This window comes from Manis javanica, chromosome 10 (genome assembly GCF_040802235.1).
Source record: "Manis javanica isolate MJ-LG chromosome 10, MJ_LKY, whole genome shotgun sequence".
Taxonomy (NCBI): domain Eukaryota; kingdom Metazoa; phylum Chordata; class Mammalia; order Pholidota; family Manidae; genus Manis; species Manis javanica.
The window spans coordinates 106,071,667-106,089,779 of record NC_133165.1 but is presented as its reverse complement, the minus strand read 5'-3'; the positions used below and the strand labels follow the sequence as shown (position 1 = coordinate 106,089,779).

General features: G+C 46.0%; 1 protein-coding gene across 3 annotated transcripts in view; it reads left to right on the top strand.

Annotated features, from left to right (window-relative positions):
• The window catches only part of SYN3 (synapsin III), a 443,027-nt gene that overhangs the window by 13,025 nt on the left and 411,889 nt on the right, over positions 1-18,113 (top strand). The window lies entirely within an intron of this gene.

Here is an 18,113-nt window from a genome sequence, read left to right as displayed (position 1 = left end):
AGAGATGGATTCACTCAGTTTCTTTGATTCACAAATATCTTTTGAACGCTTGCTCTGTGCCAGCCCTTTCTGGTTGGTGCTAGAGATAGGACAGTGAAAAAATGACCGCAGGTCCCTGTCCTCGTGGGGTTCACATTTACATCGGAGGGTGCACGGAAAGAATACTCTTCAGAGGAAAGTGTGTAGCATGTCAGATGGTAATGGGTATGACAGAGAAAAGCAAAGCAGGGAAGAGGGAAGGGGCTGCAGTAGGAGGCGTACATGTTTTAAAAGGTGACATTTGAATAAGGAGTGAAAGGAGGCGAGGGAGTGTTACCATAAATACACAAATGCGGGAGCTAACACATCTACCTGGAGGCATCGTGGTGCAGCAGCTTTGAGCGTGACCTCTGGGGTAAGGCAGACCTGAACTGGAATCCTGGCTCCATGCCATACTGCCTGGGGGACCTTCGGCATGTTATCTCAGCTCCTTGAACATGGATTTCTTTATTCATAAAATGGGGTGGGTGACACCCATCTCCCAAGATTGCCATGAGACTGGAAAGAGACACTGCTTAGCGTTGACCCTGGAACACCAGAGATGCCACTCTGATATATATTCATAATGTGGAGGGTATCATTTTAGCCTGGCATCACCAAGGCCTACAGCAGGGAGGGCCCAGGGCAGTGCACCTGGGGGCTTTGACGCAGGACTTCCTGACCAGGTGTCTCTGCTCTGCTGCTGCAGGTTCTGCAGAACACAGAACAGAGAGCAGAAATCCTGGAACAGCCCTGGGCTCCCTCCACCAGCTCAGGGGTCCTTGGCTAATCTGGTACAGTCCAGGGTGGGGAGGATGCTCAGCTCTACCCTGATTCCTAGTCAGGATTCCTGATTTGTCTCTTCTGTACAATGGAATGATTGTCTGCCTGGGGTCAGGTTGCGGAGCTACAGGATCACTCGGTTCCTCCCTCCACTTCTGCAGCCTCGTCAATAAGGAAGACTCTGGGGACAGAGAGCCGTGGGACCCGATGCCACACCACCTTGAAGTTCTCTTATATCCTGAGACAGACTCTGACCCTAGGCAGGTCCAGACCCTCCGAGAAAGGATGTGAGAAAAGCTTTTTGTGATTTAAAAGCATAAGTGTAGGTGAGAATTGATGGGCATGAACGCAAGTCCAGCTCTTTGTCAGCAGTTTGGCCGGTGAGCACAGCAGAAAAGCTGTTTTCTGCAGGGGCGGGAGGAGGCTGGCCTTAGCAGCCGTCCCCATCCTGGCTTTTAAAAAGCCCTTCCTTGCCTGCAAGTGACTGCGGTGACCGTGGAGAGAGCTGCATGGGGTGAGAGTCAGCAGTGGCTGGCTGAAGCTCTTCTGGTGGGAACCTGATGCCAGGATTGGAAAGTTCTGTTGCCCGTGGGCGCTTCCTTCTGCCTGCCGCTTGTCATTAACTGCTGGGTGTCACAGTGCCTGGCCGAAGGCGGCATGACTGCTGCTTGGCTAAGGCCAGCCTCTCCCCCAGGTGCGTGAGGTGGCTTCTGGGAGGCAGCAAGCCGCTGCCCAGAAGGGGAGCAAGCAAGGACACACAAGTGCTCAGGATTCCTTTAATCTGTTCCTGGTTCCTTTTTCCACTTTCTGGGTCTTCTGTGTCTTGTTTTTTCTTTTCTTTATTCAGTTACATTATTTTTTTTTTCATTCACCCCATTCATTTTCTTCATTTCTTCTTCCATCTATCACAGTTTTCTTCTTAGATCTTTTATTTTCTGACCCCTTCTTTCCTTCTTTTCATCTACTCATTCCTGTGTGGATCCCTCGAGCATTTCTCTCAGCTCCCTGCGAACGCTGCAGATAGAGATACCGCTGTGGGACTGGGGGAGAAACGAACGGGCAAACCCGAGGCGAAGGCCTGGGCTCTGCAACCAGATCAGCGGGGCTGGAGTTTCGTCATGTTATCTGGGCAAGTTATCTTGGGCAAGTTCCTGAACCTTTCTGAGCTGGGGATGCTTCAACTCTAACTCAGGATACTCGAACCTTCTTCATAGCATTGCGAGGTATACGGGAGAGAGTGCCTGGCACATACCAAGAATTCAGTCTCATTATTGCTGTAGTCTGACAAGTATTAGAAATCAGGGTAAAGGAAGGCAGAGAGGGAAACCTTGCCCCTAAAAGTGAGAATTGAAGATAATGTGTCTGAGTTCCTCAGGGCTGAACCCCTCATTTTACAAATGAGGGAAGAAGCCCATGGGTGGAGGGGTGGCAGAATGACACAGTGGGGTGTTGATAGTGTGGAGTGAGGAGTTAAACAATCTGGGTCTAATCCTGACCTCATACTGAATCCCTGTGACAACTGGGCCAGTTACTCTGCTTTTCTGGTCCTTGGGTTCCTTCTTATGTAAAGTTGATAAAAACAAAGGATTACTGTTAGGACCAATTTGGTGAATGTATGAACAGGGCTTAAACCAGTACCTAGCACATAGGAAGCGTTATATAAATACTAGGTGCTATGATTGTTGTTGTGAGTATCGTCATTATTGCCAGGGTCGCACAGCGAGCCAGTGGTGTTAGCAGCCCACCTCCTTTATTGAGAATATGCACGCTAGCCTTGCCGACCCCTGCTCTTTACAGGAGCACTGAGGCTGCCAGCTCTCCTAGTCTGTAAGAGGGAACTGTGGTCATACTGGCCACTGAACCTGCTCTTGCCAGGACCTTCTGAGCCAGTGCCTGGACTCCGGCTCTCCAAGGGGAAGGGCACTGCAGCCCCCACAGCGCTGCCCAGCAGGCAGCAGGTTTATAAGAAGTGCCCCATTGATTTAGCCCAGAGAATTGAGAGGAGGAGGGTGGGCCAGCAAGCCAGGGTCTCACAGTGGTTGAAGGGCTGCATCTGGAGATAGACTAGACTGATGCAGAGGGAAGATTTAATTTTGCCACTTCCTGGGTGCATAATCTGCAAGTTGCTGTACCCTCCCCCAGCCTCAGTTTCCTCATCTGTAAAATGGGATTAATAGTAGTATTTGCTTCACAGGTTGTTTGAGGATTAATGAGATGATGTGTGTAATTAGCTCAGTGCTTGAGTAAGCAGTTGGCCATATTATTGGTGGCTCTTATTATTCTTTTAGGAGAAAAGTGTTCCCTGTCTGGAGAGGGTGAAGTGAGTAACTAGCAATTATGCAGTGATAGCCTTAGAATCTTGTATTTTAATTGCAATAGTTTTGGAGCTAGAAAAAAACCACTGGGTGGAAAACTCAGGAGACCTGAGTACTGGACATGGCCTGGCCTCTGTTTCGCTGAGTGACTAGTCTCTTCCTGGTTTGTGCCCGGTGTCCCTATCAAGCAACAAAATTGTGGGAGCAGGGGTGCCACAGTGCACAGCTCCGTGTGATTCACAGAGGTTCCCCCACAGGTCCAGCCCCACAGGGTAACTGTTTCTGCCACAGCGCAGCTCACACTCCCTGGAATCCCAGAGTTCTTCAAAATGTAACTGAGCACCGAACATGCCAGTCCTGTGTCCAGGTCCTGTGTGAGATGCTGGGAATAGCAGGCTGAGCAGACAAGGTCCTGGGGGAATCTAACAGGAAGTAAAACCATTCCTGCTGTAAAAATGCTGACAGATAATGGAAGAAGATGCACAGAAGTCCACCTTATCTGTGGTTTCAGTTGCCTGTGGTCTACCGCGGTCTGGAAGCAGACGATGGTAGTAGCCTAACGCTATGTCACAGCGCCTACGTCACTCACCTCACTTCATCTCATCACGCTGGCATTTTGTCATCTCTCATCATCACAAGAAGAAGGTGAAGTCAGTACAATATTTTTAGAGAGACCACATTCACATAACTTTTATTATAGTTTATTATACTTTTTAAATTTTATTGTTAGTCATGGTTATTAAGCTCTTACTGTGCCTGATTTATAAATTAAACTTCATCATAGGTATAGGAAAAAGCATAGTATCTATAGGGCCCAGTACTATGCACTGGAGGTCTGGAAACGTGTCCCCATGGATGAGTGGGGTTGGGGGCCTGGGGTCAACGTTCGAAGGAGTGGCCAGGGAAGAGGTCTGAGGATGTGGCACTGCAGGTGGGACCTGAACAAGGAGAAGAGTGAGGGAAGAACATGCTGGACTGAGGGAGGGGCAGGTGGGGGGTCAGGGGTGCTGGGGAGTGAGGGGGCTTGTTTGAGCAATGGAACGAAGGCCCGTTTGGATGCAGGAAATGAGTGAGGGGGAAGGCAGTTCAGGTGTGTTGGTCTTGCAGGCCGTGGATGGAGCGTGAGTGTTACCCAGAATCCGGTGGGGCCATTGAAGGGTGGAGAGTCCTGGCTGGGGAGGCAGGGAGGCTGGAGGAGAGCCCCCTCGTTGGCCCAGGTGGGAGAGGACGGTGGCTAGTGGTGACTGCGGAGGTGAAAGCAGAAGATGAATTCAGAGGCCGTGTTGGACAGAGTGATCATGTGGCCGGGTGGGGAGGCTGGAGAGGGAGGGGCTGTGGGACTTCCCACATTTCTAGCTTAAACAGCTGAGTGGGATATTTTCTGAGATGGGGAAAATGGAAAGAGGGCAGTTTGGGGTTGGGGAGAGGCAGGAAACCAGGAGCTCTGTTTTGGGCATGATAAGTACAAGATGCCTAATAGCACGCCCTCACTACTGTCCGAAGTGGACTTGCTAAATTACTCATTAAGGCTGCACCTGCTGGCCAGAAGCACTGCCAGGCTGGCCATCTGCCCTGCGGAAGGCAGGAGGCCCTGGGTGACAGGACTGAGTGCGGCACTCAGCGCCAGCCCCAGCAGTGCTCCGTGCCTGCCCGTCCTGCCTCTCCCTCTCTGTGCCCATCTCGGTCTCTTTATCTCTCTCTTATCCTTCTTGGTGTCTCTCTGTATCTCTTTGTCTCTCTATGTCTCCCTGTCTCTGTGTGTCTCTCTCATCTGTCTATGGCTTTATTCAAATGTCCCAGGTGGCTGGTGTTTCCCCTCATTTCAGCCCTTCCTCAGGTACATGGCAGGCCTGAGTGAGCCTCCCAAAGGTTTCCTTAGTCTCACATGTTTTCTGATCAGCAGAAGGAACACCATGTCTGGTTCCTGGACCTGGGCAGTGCTGGCATCTCTCCTTGACTCTGGGTGCCCAGCGCTGCCCGCCATCTTCTCCAGCTCAGAGTCTAAAGCCAGACACCAAATGCAGGGCTTTGCAGGGACACAGAGCAGCTCTCTTAGTCCCAGTTGGTTGGTGGGAGTAGTCAGGGGAGCCTCCCTGGAGGAGAAGGGGCTGCAGTGAGTCAGAAGTAACCAGCTGAAGAGTGTAGGAAAGGAAAGGGGAGGTCATGCCAGAGGGATGGAGGTGTAAAGCTGTTGTGTGTGGGGTGCAGGGCTTCATGGATGGGGACCTCTAGGCAGCTCTCTGTAGCTGAGCCAAGATGCCAGGCTCATGGAGGCCCATGGCACCACGATGGGATGGAAAATCCATGGGCCTTGGCCACAGACAGGCCTGGGTTTGAAGCCTAATGCTGTGGAGGGGCAGTGCCACCGAATGGTTAGGGCCAAGCCCACTGGAGCCGGCTTGTCTGGGTTTCAGCCACAGCTCTGCCGTGTGTCAGCAGCGTACCTTTGGGCCTCAGGTTCTACACCTGTAAAGTGTGGGTAATAATAGCACACCTACCTCATAAGACTAGATGCAGGATGGCATGAGTTAGTGTGTGCTTAGAACAATGCCTGATATAACTGTAATCATTATGCACAATCGAGTGACCAAGAGTAAATCACTTACCATCTCTGGGCCTGTTTCTTCTCTGTGCAATGGGGGTGGTAGCCCCTCCTGGGCAGGGGCATTGTGGGGCTTGGGGACCATGTAGGGCCATCTGAGCAGTCCCTGGCTCCTCGGAGAGGCGCGGTGATGGTCGCCGACGTCCCCGTCACTGTGCTGGTCATTGTGCTTTGTGCCTCGTCCCCGCTCACTTACTCCCCGCCTCTGCCCAGCGCACCGTGTGTCATCATGTAGCCCTGGACACTGGAGATCATGTGCTATAAATCTGAGCTGCGGGTGCCCTAAAAAAAGACTGTCTGCCTTCTGGGGGGTGTCAGCAATTCAGATGCTTCCACACTGACAGCTGTGTTGTCAGTCTTCCCCTAAGTCCTGTGAAAGGTCAGCAGCAGGGCCTTCTGTGAAGCTGGTGCAGATTAGCATCCCCCAGTGGCTCTTGAGCCGGGCGCTGAGAAGGAAGCAGCTATAATAAGCACAAGGAAATCCCGAGGTCGCTCCATTCTGTCCTTCCTCCACTCACGAGGAATTGGATTTCCACCCGTGGCTCCTGCTGACGATGAAGCTGGAGAGGAAAGGGCAGGCTTCTGGCTGTCACAGCTCAGGTCCCCATGTCCTCTGTCCTTGTCGGCTTCTCATCTGGTCTGTGTCTTGGGAAGGCAACAAAGGGCAGTTAAAACTGGGCCCAGGACCCAAACTGCCTGGGTTTGAAACTCAGTTTCACCCCAGAACCAGACATAAGTCCTTGGGCAAGTCATTTCATCTCCCTGTGCTTCAGTTTCCACATCTATAAAATGGAGCTGTGTTAATAAGGGTTTATATCTCAAAAGGTTATTATTACTAAATGAACCAGTGTTACACACAACTCACTTCTCTTGGCTAGGCACTTGTCTCTTTGTTTATAAAATGAGGTAATTGAGCTGGATCCTCTTAAAGTTCTACTTCAGAATTGTAAGCACTTCAGTACGTGAATATGAATTTTTACTGTTTGATCTCGGATAAGTAACTGAACCCCTCTGAGATTTTCATTTCATTTACTTAAAGGAAATGACAGTACTTACATGACTTTAATATCTGAATTAGTATGTATGTCTCCCAGCAGAGTGTTTGGCACTGTGTAGGAGCTCAGTAAATGATAACAATTAATTTTGGAAATTAGCATTGGAAACCCTACAAAAGGGAGTTCTGTATAGAGTATGAAGTAGTAGCAACTCCCAAGTCCCTTTCAAATTCAAAATTAAGTCCTGAAAAAGCAGCTCCAATTTAATGGAGGAACGGAACGTAAAGAAGCAGGACAGGGGAAAGAAGGAGGGGCAAGGGAAATGATGGAGCAAAGAGGGGAGAGAGAGCACAGCTTCTTTTCCCACGAAGGAGCCTCCTTGGAAGTGCTCTTTGCCAATGGGATAAAAATGAAAAAGACGGAGTTTTGCTGCCTAACTTGCATTTTCCGAGCAGACACACATGCAGCGTGAAGCCCTGGGAGCTCTGCTGGAGGGACCGTCAAAGGATGGCCACTCTAGTCCTCTTCTCCCAGGCACACCCTGCTCTCCAGTGGCACAGTGTGTCAAACCTCAGATGTCACTTAAGAGATCATCCAAATGTTCTGTGGCCTGGCCTGTCGCCGCAGAGTGAGGTGTGGGCCAGATGCTGCCCCAAGGCTGTGGGCATCGGAGAACCCAGTGAGACGCACAGTGATGTGTCTGGAGATTCAGATGTTCCCTTGGATGCTAATTTTTCCGAGTGTGTACAGCAGCCAGGTTTCCTCACCCAATCCGGGCATGGGCTTCCTGAGTTTTCAGTGGCAGGGACTGAGAGGGCAGAGCATTCCCAGCCCTGACTTGGGAAGTGGGCAGTGCTTGGGTTCCCAGCCAGGTAGCGGGTCATGGCAGCCATTGCTTGAGGAGTCTAAGACACTTTCCCAGGGGCTGGGCAGTTGATCCTGCCACAGGCAACAGGACCCCAGCAGGGCCAGTCCTTGGGGAAGGACACCAAGGCCCCAGTCATGGATTGAAGGCAGAGACTGGATACTGGGGTCTCATGAGTTACTAGGGGCTGCTGAAATCTCGCTGGATTCCTGGGGCCTGGCAGGGTTCCTGGAGAGCCCAGCTGGTCAAAGGAAAGATAAGAGCCGGGCCAAAATCAGCCCTGGGGCTGCTCAGAGGCTTGACTTTATGGGTAACAGGCAGGGGTATTTTGACCTCAGGATTATACAGGAGCCTGGTGTACCCTTGGACACAGCTCTGAGTTTGAATGGCAGAAAAGATGGCCTGGGAAGCCCCAGGGGCCTCAACCCTCGTTAGATGATTTGGAAAAGTGAGTTAATTCTAAATCCTTGCAAACAGACCACACAGAATATTGATTAGAGTCTGCCCTCATGACCTAATGGGTAAGGCATTGGCATCCCAGAGTATTGATTAGACTTTTTTCAGGAAGTAAAGACTGTTCATTTATTCATTCTGTTATTTGCTGAGAGTCATAAGGTGCTACGGTGAGCCTGAAATCTAAACCAGTTGTCGGTTGTATCGGGAGCCACTACTATAGCAACCACGAACTCTTGGTGGCATAGATGATACGCAATTTTTTGCTCAAGTTCTTCAAGTTGACTGGGAGTTGACTAACCTTGGTTGGGCTCGTCTGGGTGGCTCAGAGTTACAACTTGAGTCTAGGTCTTCTCTATGAGTCTCTTCTTTTCAGATTTGTGGGCCAACCCGTTGAACATGTCCGTGGCCATGTTCTCATGACAGCGGTACAGGTGCAAGAGGGCCGGTAGAAGCACATGATGTCTCTGGGGTCCATGGCTCGGGACTAGTGCACTGTCAGGTCTTCATTCATTTTATCAGCCATGACTAGTCACATGGCAGGGGGCGAGGGGTCACCCAGCTTCTAGTACAAGGAACTACAAGCCACTTGACAAACTCTGGATCCTGGGAGTGGTAAGGAATTGAAACTGCAACATTACCCACCCCAACATAGTGCATTTATTCATTTATAAATCATATATATAATCCTTTACTAATATATCTGTCCATAAAGTGTACACACAAAAAAGAAATTTAGGAGTGAGATAGAAAATTATGAAGTGAAAGTTCAAACAGGTTTTTTTCCTGCATTCCAGTGCGTCATCTTGGAAATCCTTAGGGGATGCACTTACCATTTTGGAGACCCTGGTCCGGAAGAGCGTTTCACAAAATGTGGCACAGAGACCAACTACAGGAGAGCATTTGGATCACTTGGAGCACTTATTAAATGTGGACTCTGGGCCACTTTTCCAGCCTACAGAATCAGAGCCTCTGAGGAGGAAGCCTGGGAATGTGTACTATTAGAAAGTCCCAGCTGATGCGGGTGCATGTTATGGTTTCAGAATGGTAAGCAAGCACAGCCATCAGCCTGTGATGGAGAGAAACCCAAGAGTGGTTCCTAAGAACACTGGAACTCCCCCTTCCCCATCCTGGAGACTGCTGGGCATAGTCAGGAAGGCCATCCTGAGTGAGTGGTGCAGGAGGTGAGTTCTGAATCAAGGGGAGGCCTTCCATGCTGTGAGGACCAGGAGGCTGTACCGAGTGGAGCTGTCCTAAGAGGGCCCACTGTGTTCAGGGAGCCCCACATCTGGTCATTGCTGAGCAGAGGCTCGGGAAGGCATCCTTAAGAGCAATTCCATAGAGGAGTAAGATCTAGCCAGAGAAGGAGATGAGGGTTGGGTGGGGACAGGAGTGGTCTGTCCAAGCTGCGGGGGAGAGGGCTAGAGTTTCAAGCCTGAATGTGGAGGACGTTATCTTGGAGGTCATGGGCAACCACAGGAAGGTTTTCTGCAGGAAGTGATGTGATCATGTAAGCTTAAGTGCCCACGAAGTCAGTTGGCGGCAGTGTGAGGAAAGGATCAGAGGGGGAGCAGGCATGCAGGCTGTCGGACTTGCAGCCGTGAGGGATAAGAGTGGCTGGCAGTGAGGGCAGGAGAGAAGGAGAAATGGGATTGGACTTGAGTCACTGAAGAGACAGAATCCATGGAGCACTGGAGAAGAAACAGCAGAAGAACCAGGGAGGATGAGCAAAATGGCATCTCTAGGCTGGAGTCTGAGTGGCGTGAATGTGAGGGCGGAAAAGGCAGAGCTGTCTGCCCCCAGGGGAGGTTGTTGCTCAGAGGGGCCAGCTTTCTAGATCACTAAGTCAGGCACCTCTCTGACCCCAGTTTGAATGAAAATGCCTAGAAATAATAAGAAATACACCCACTAAACCACAGCTGGCTTATTTTACTGTAAATTAACATCATTAAAAAATCACGTTTATTTATTTTGAAGGGCCTACCATTGGCAGCAATCACAGAGAGGCCCAAGACGACCACTTAGCACCAGACCTCAGGTTGGAAGGACTTTCGTTGAGATTTTTGATGTATATGACCTTTCATCAAGGTCTTGATGAACCAGAGGCAAGGTGGTGTGATTGTCACATAACCCGACACCTACCTGGGGCTGTCCAGAAAGCTGTCTAAATTCTGTTTGTAAATAAATCTGGTGATTATTTTGTGGATAATGCCATTATAGTTGCTTAATAATTTTAGGTTAACAGCTTTCATTTGGTACACATAAATGTTCATGTCCATGAGCATTGTGACCCTCTTCTCTAGTTTTGGCACTTCTCTATTTGAATATATTTCGGATGGGGGGATTGGTCTTGGATAAATGGAAGATTCTCCTTTCTCTTGATCTCTAGGAGACTCCCCTGCAAAATATGCTGACTCCGTAGGGTGTTGTTCTCCAACAAGGGAAGGGAGCTGTTGGTTTAGAAGGCTCACCTCACACACCCACAAATCTGGGCTCCAAGGCCCAAACCCTCCTAGGGTGGTGACCCAGGGTGTCCCACCTGTGGGAGTGTTGCTGCTCACAGGACATCAAGGCCTGTGTGAGTGGATTGGAATTCATCAAAGACAGCGCTCACTTTCGTGTTGGTGTGGTTGGAAAAGAGTTCTGAGGATGAAAGGCCTGGCAGATCGTACGTGGAGATGGGGCTACTCCCTCAGCACTTGTGGCGTGACCTTTTCTCAGGAAGTTAAGCATCTCTTAGCTTTGCAGCTGGAGTGGCCTGGTCTCGGTACCCTCAGGCTCACTCTAGACTCCCTCATTGCCTGTGTTCTTCAATATATTGAAACCCAGCCCTTGTTGTCTCCATTAATTTTTAAACTTTCTGCTCCTGCAGAAAGGGTTTTAGCAGCTGTTAATTATCCAAGCACTGGTTCTTATTGGGGGAAGGATAAAGAAAACCCTGTAGCACTCATTGAGCAGAACACAGAGAGCGAGTCCTCCTGTTTATGTGGGGTAGGAGTGCACTAAGTACTGAAGTCAGATACTCCTTTGCATTATTCCAGTTTTGGTTCAGTTTAGGCTTCTGTGTCAGGCGCTGTGATAGCTGCTTCCTGTAATATAATAACACATTTCATCTTTACAAGCAAAAGATGAGGATGGTTTAATTTCGTTCATGTTGTTTTGAACAGGTTCAAATATTTATTGAGCCTCTACTCCTAAGAGCATGGGATACATCAGTGAACACATCAGACGATGATCTTTGTTCTTGGGGAGCTTACACTCTATCAGAGGGGGCAGAGAATCAGCAGTAAGTGAGATAAGTAAGTAAGTTGTATAGTTGTTGGGAGGGGATGCCTGCTGTGGAGAAGAGAACAGATGGAGTAGGAGAGATCCAAAGAACCGGACAGCTCAGCACTGGGCGGTCAGGGCAGGCCTCGCGGAGAAGGTGACATCTGAGCAAAGATCTGAAGGAGATGAAGAGGTGAGCCATGCAGGTTGCTGTAGAAAGAGTGTTCCCCTTGAGGGAACAGCCAAAGGGGACTGACACGCAGGAAGTTAAATCATTGGAATTCATCCTCCTTTGTTTCTAAGAAATGTGCCAGACCTTGAATACTGCTTATCTGAAGCCTCATTGTAGGAGACCCAGGTGTCAGCCTGTGAGGCGCCCCGCCATTGACATTTGCAGAGCACCATACAGATTAAAGAGCAACTTTCATTGGGGCGATGGCACCTTCTGTACCCTGTTTGTGGTGGTGGTTACATGAATGTGTAAAAATTCATAGAACTAGACATCAAAGAAGTCTGTTTCACTTTATGCTAACTTGAGAAATGTTTTGAAAAGCAACTTAATGCATTTTATTTTGGTCTACCTGTGGAGTAGGAAGGGGAGGTATTAGCATCCGCACTTTGCTGGTCGGGAGCCTGTGTCCTGGGTGTGGCTCAGCCTCAGGAGGAGGAACCGGGTCTCAAAGGCAGATTCTTTATAAAGCTGTTTCTCATATAAATAGTGCAATCCCTGCCACACCGCCTTGCAAACCAAAGCTGACCACACTGTCAGTCCTTCCGGCAACGGGAACCTCACTGCTTAAAAAGCAACCAGAATAATAACAGCTGACATAGATTTCTTCTCATGTGCCAGCGCTGTTGTAGATACTTTGCATACATTGTCTCTTAGTGCTCACAAGAACCTGTAAGGTAGATACTATCACACTATCTCCATTTTACAAATGAGGAAACTAAGGCACAGAGAGGTTAAGAAACTAACCTGAAGCCATGGAGATAGTAGGTAGCAGAGCTGGGATTAGAACTCAGGGCTTCTGGCTACTGAGTCCGTGATCTTGACCTTCAGGCTTACTCCCTCTGTCTAGCTGTGTCAGGAGCAGAGTGCTAAGGACCACATGGTGGTCCTTAACCTGGGTTTGATAGAGGTCTTGCACTTGAAGAATCCTTTTTTTTTTTCAGGAAGACATTATATTTTTAGTTTAAGGTTCACAACAAATTGAGGGGAAAGTACAGAGATTTCCCATATGCCTCCTGCCCCTACATATGCATAGCCTCCCCTATTAGCCACATCCACAACTGAATGGCACATTCGTTACAATTGATGAACCTACATTGACACTTCATTATCACCCAGAGTCCATAGTTTACACTGAGTCACTCTTGGTGTTTATCTATAGGTTTGGACAAATGTATAATGACATGTATCCATTACTTTGGTATCACAGAGAGTATTCTCACTGCCCTAAAAATCTTCTGTGTTCCGCCTATTTAAAACCCAGCCACAACCCCAGCAATCCTCGGCTACCACTGATGGTTTTACTGTTTCCATAATTTTGCCTTTTCTAGGCTGTCGTGTAGTTAATCATACTGTATGTAGCCTTTCAGACTGGCTTCTTTCACTTAGTAACATGCATGCAAGATTCCTCCATGTCTTTGCAGGGCTTAATACTTTATTTCTTTTTAGTACTGGTTAATATTCCATTGTCTGAATGTACCACAGTTTATCCATTCACCTCCCAAAGGACATCTTGGTTGCTTCCAAGTGTTGCTATTATGAATAAGCATCCATGTACAGATTTTTCTGTGGACGTAAGTTTTTGACACCTTTGGGTAAATACTAAGGAGAACAATCACTGGGTTCAATAGTAAGACTATGTTGAGTTTTGTGAGAAACCTTGAAACTGTCTCCCAAAGTGGCTGTACCATTTTGCATTCTCACCAGCAATGAATGATCATGAGTTCCTCGCCAGAATTTGGTGGTGTTTGTTCCAGATTTTGGCCATCTAATAGATGTGTAGTAGTGTCTCATTGTCACTTTAATTTGCCTTTCCCTGGTGACACAGGATGGAGCACTATATGCTTATTTGCCATTTGTCTATCTTCTTTGGTGAGGTGTCTATTAAGATCTTGGGCCTATTTTAAGATTCAGTAGCATATCCACCAAAACTATGGTAGGATGGTGGAAAGGATGATATTAAAGGTGTTTGGGAGACAGAATTAGCAGGGCCTGGTGACTGAGTGGCTGAAACTGTAATGGTTAAGGAGGAGTGAAGTATGAGACTTAGGTTTCTGGCCAAGTGAGTGGACAGACAGTGGTGCTTCTAGAAGGAAGTGGGGGGCCCACATGCATAAATTCATCTAAGATGAGCAAGGAATGAATCTGGGGCATCTGTGAGACACCTGAGCAGAGATGTCCATTCTCCTGTCCAGACTGACCAGTAGCTCATCTTTTGTCAAAGTAGCTGATGCTACATTTGGGCAGTTCTCATTATTCTAGAGTTTTTCCTGCTTTGATACAAAACCTGTGTACCTATGACTTACACCTTACTTTTGTCATGTGGCTCAACCAGTAAGGAAGTCTCCAACCTTTTTGACCCTTCCCAGTGTTCCTTCGTGTCAGCCTCCAAGAAGTAAGCTTGCAAAGCTGCTTTATGAAGTGTTTGGTTTGTTTTAATGTTTACGTCTGGTGTGGTCACGCCTGCCCTCTAATGGCCATTGGTGGTGCAGCATGGGGCTGATTGCTCAGTGGCCTACTGGAGTCTGTCCCTGAGGGTCTTCCTGGCCTTTTCCTAGAATCCCTCTCATCCCCACCTTGTGCCTCCATCAGATTAAGTTTGACACTGACGAGATATCCAGTGTCTAGTGACACAAGAGGCAAGTGACTCACACAACAGGAAGACACCTTGCAATTCACATGATCCAACTTGCTTCTACACCTAATGACCCAAATGAGTGTGACAGCCTCCTAACGTGTCTGGCTGCTTCCATATACATCCTCTGTAGTCTGTTTCCCACACAGTGCCCAGGGAGACTAGATTATGCCTCTGCCTTTCTTATAATTCTCCAATGAGTAGTGTTCACATTTGGATTAAAATTAAAATAATTTTTAGTGTGGCCCTTCATGATCCGGCCCCTCTCTACATCTCTAAGCATTTTCTTATAAAAACCTCTTTCTTGTTTCCTGGTTGGGCTTGCCTCCCTTCTGTTCCTCAAATGTGCCTCACTCTTTGCTACCTCGGGGCCTTTGCATATGCACTTCTCTATCCCCTTATCCTTCATGCCTCAGCTTAAAGGACACCTCCTCAGAAAGGCCTTCCTGACCCTCCCTGATGTGGACCCCTATGTCAGTGCTTTTTGTATTCCTCACTAGCTCTTGCCCCAATCCATAAATATTTGTTCTCTTGTTCATTATCTGCCTCCCTTTACCAGACGAAGCTCCAGTGAGGCCTGCAATGAGACAAGTTACAGGAAGAGCCTTGAACTAACACTGGAGTTGGTCAAAAGATAATGAAGTGGTCTTCTGAAGGTGGACATTCCCCCCTAGTGTAGTGTTGGCCAGAGTTCCTAAAGAAGAGTTTCTTTAGTGATCTCGAAAGCTCTGTCAACTCTGGCATTGTGTTAACGTTCCTATCCAGTATTTAAAACTCAGTAGCTTGTGTTGGATTAATCCCATCATAGATGATAATTGTAAACTTTGGGTAAAATACTTGAAAGAAACTATTTGAGGTTCCTAGAAAGAAGCAAAAAGTATGTAGAATCTGGAGGGGATCTGACACACCCACTAAGTGAGATCCACATTTCTATGGCTCTTCCCTGAAAGCACTCCACAGTCTGCATGGCGTGGAGAAGTGAGAACCAAAGCAGAAAGCTGCAGGTTTATTGATTTGGAAAGTCAGCAGACAGAGTACAGGCTAACAGAGTGGCTAGGAAATGGGGAAACCTGAAGGAATGCCCAGCCGCATGCCCCCAGTAAGATCACTTGAGGGCTCTGTTAAACTGTATCACAGCTCAACCCCTCTTTCAGCCTATTTCTGCTTTTCATACTTGGCCTGGAGTTGTTAATAATGGGAGCACTCGCCAGTAAACTTCCTGCTTGCAAACCACCACGGCAGAGCCAGCTTCCTGGCTGAGGAAACAGACTTACAGCAATCTAATTGATATTTATAGAGCATTACACCCAACGACTGCAGAAAACACATTCTTCTCAAGTGCAAATGGAACATACATCAAGAGGGAGCCGTAAAATTAATCTCAATGAATGTCAAGATGTCAAAGGATTAAAACCTTATGCCCTATGTTTATTACTCACAAATGAATCATATTAAATCAGTGACAATAAAATATCTGAAAGAGCACTGGAATTTGGAAATTAAATGTGTCTGAATAATGCATGGTCAAAAAAGAATCACAAAGTAAGAATAATTTGAACTGAACAATAATGAAAATGCAACATGTCAGATTTCTGAGATGCAGCTAAAGCAGTGCATAGAGAGAAATGCATTGCTGTAAGTGCTAATTTAAAGGTTTAAAAAAATAATGATCTACATTTCCATCTTAAGAATTTAGAGAAAAAAACAAACCCTTAAGCTCAAAGTAAGGAGCAGTGAAGTAATAAAGAGCAATATAAGTGAAATAGAAAACAACAGAAAATTGAAAAAGCTGCAAGTTGGTTTATTAAAAGATTAATAAAATGTGTTAATTCTTAGGTACTGAGATTAATCAAAAAGAGAGAAAAAGCAAATACCAGTATTAGGAATATCAGGGAAAATCACTACAGATCCTATAGGAAATGAAAAGATAAAAAAGAAATTATCAACAACTTTATACCAATAAATTAGATGACTAAGATGAAATGGATAAATTGCTTGAAATTATATATGGCCAATATCAAAATGACAAGAAACAGAGAATAGGAATATATCTGTAAGAGAGATTGAGTTCAATATTAAAAACTTTCCCACAGATAAAACATCATCCCAGATGGCTTCACTGTTGAATTCTATCAATAATTTAAAGAAAAAAAACCCCACCAATATTATATAAACTCTTTCAGAAAGTAGAAAAGGTGGGAACACTTCCCAACATATTTTGTGAGGTCAACATTACCTTGATACCAAAATGTGGCAAAAAAACATTGCCAGAAAAGAAATTACGATCTGAAATTTCTCATGAACACAGACTCAAAAATCTTCAACGAAATGTCATGTTGAATTCAGTAATATATAAAAAAGGTAATTCACTGTGACCAAGTGGGGTTTGTCTCAGGAATGCAAGTTTGCTTTAATATTTGAAAATCAATCAATGTAATTCACCACATTAAGGAAATAAATGACTTTTAAAAACATGATCCTATCAATCAGCTTAAAAAATCACTTGGCAAATTCAGTATCCATTCATGATAAAAGCTCTCTGCCAAATAAGGCTATAAGGAAACTGTTTCAATCTGGTAAAGTTTTACCAGAATTTACAAAAACCTTACAACTAGAATCTGATTAATGTGCAGATTGAACATTTCCCCCCTAAAACTGGGAACAAGGTATGATCTGCTTTCATCATTTATACTAAGTAGTGGAAGTCCCAGCTACCATAATAAGAGAAATGAAAGAAGAGAAAGGCATTAAGATTGGAGAGGGAGAAGTAAAGATGTCTCCGTTTGTAGGTGACACGACTGGTTCCATAGGAAATCTGTAAACAACCACTAGAAACAATAATTGAATTTATCAGGCCGCTATATTGACAATAACTGGCAAATACATGAAACTCGCAGCCCCAAGTGGAAAATGAAACTTGGAAAATAGAGTCTTTTAAAATACCATCCAAAAAACCCAAAATAAATTGTTAGGAATCAATTTAACATAATATGTGCAATATACCCCTATATTGAAAATCACAAAACATTCCTGAGATTGAGAATTAAAGATTTCCTAAGTAGAACATTGTACTATGTTCGTAAAGTAGAAAATATAATATTGTTGAGAGATCAGTTGTACCCAAACTGGGTCAGATTCTGTGTTATCCCAAACGATATTGCAACAGACATTTTCATCCTAGCTGATTTTAAAATACACATGAAAGCATGACCTAGAATCCCAAACAATCTGGAGAAAGAGAATATAAATTGGAGAGCCCCACTATCTGATTTTAGGACTTTCTATAAGGCCACAATAATCAAGATGATGGAAGGATAAACAAACAGATCAATGGAGCATAGTAGAGCCCAGAAATAGAGCCACATATACACAGTTCTTGGTGCCAACAGAAAGCCACCAAAGTGATTTATTGGGGAAGAAATATTCAGCACATAATGAACCTCACCTCACAACACTCAAAAATCAAGTTTGGATGATTGAAGACCTAAACAGAATGGTTCTATGAGAAATTATAAGACAATATTATCATGCTCTTGGGGTTGGCAAAATTTTTAAGAGCAGACAGAGACTAACCATGAAAGAAAAGGACTAACCATTAAAGAAAAATTTGGTAAACTGGGCTTCATTAAAATTGTAAATTTCTATTTATCAAAACATCTGAGGATATATGTAGCAGATTTCATATATACACATATAAACATGTATACATATGCATATATATACATTTTTGTACATATATATAAAATATGAAAGTCTGGTCTCATCCTTCTTTTTCTCAGTGTGATGTTTTTACCTCAAGTAAACAATTCACTTTTTGTTAAGAGTTATTTTATTCAGCCAAACTTCTGTTCATGAAGGAAGTGAAATGGCAAACCAAGATTGAGAGGAAATGCCCACATGTACTTATCTGACAAGGGACTTTTCCAGAATGTATAAAGAACTAAAAATCAG